Consider the following 370-nt stretch of genomic DNA (forward strand, 5'->3'; position numbering starts at 1 on the left):
ATAGTGGGGTATGCAAAGGTAAAGGTTTGCACTTTATAGCTAGGCAGAAAGATCCTGGACAAGTGGAAAGTTTCTGAAAATTACCAAACTCATAAATAGTTTTGTAAATTTAAGGCAGTTAAAATGAAGCTTGTGGCCAAAGAATTATCTGTGCTGTATGAACCCATTCATAATAGGTTCTGTGCTACCATGTCATAGTGAAAAATCCCAGGCTCTGGATGACGCCTAATCACATCATGAGTCCACTTCCCATTCAACAACATTACAGTTAGCATGCCTGACTGAGCCAAATTTCACTAAAAATTTTACCTATTTTGATTGGGTTAAATTTATAGCCCAAATTCTTGGGCTGATCAATGTTAGTTAAGAT

General features: G+C 36.8%; 1 protein-coding gene across 1 annotated transcript in view; it reads left to right on the forward strand.

Annotated features, from left to right (window-relative positions):
* The window catches only part of LOC119591191 (splicing factor 3B subunit 2-like), a gene marked incomplete in the record, with an annotated part of 8760 nt that overhangs the window by 5442 nt on the left and 2948 nt on the right, over positions 1 to 370 (forward strand).

This window comes from Penaeus monodon, chromosome 28, assembly GCF_015228065.2.
Source record: "Penaeus monodon isolate SGIC_2016 chromosome 28, NSTDA_Pmon_1, whole genome shotgun sequence".
Classification (NCBI taxonomy): domain Eukaryota; kingdom Metazoa; phylum Arthropoda; class Malacostraca; order Decapoda; family Penaeidae; genus Penaeus; species Penaeus monodon.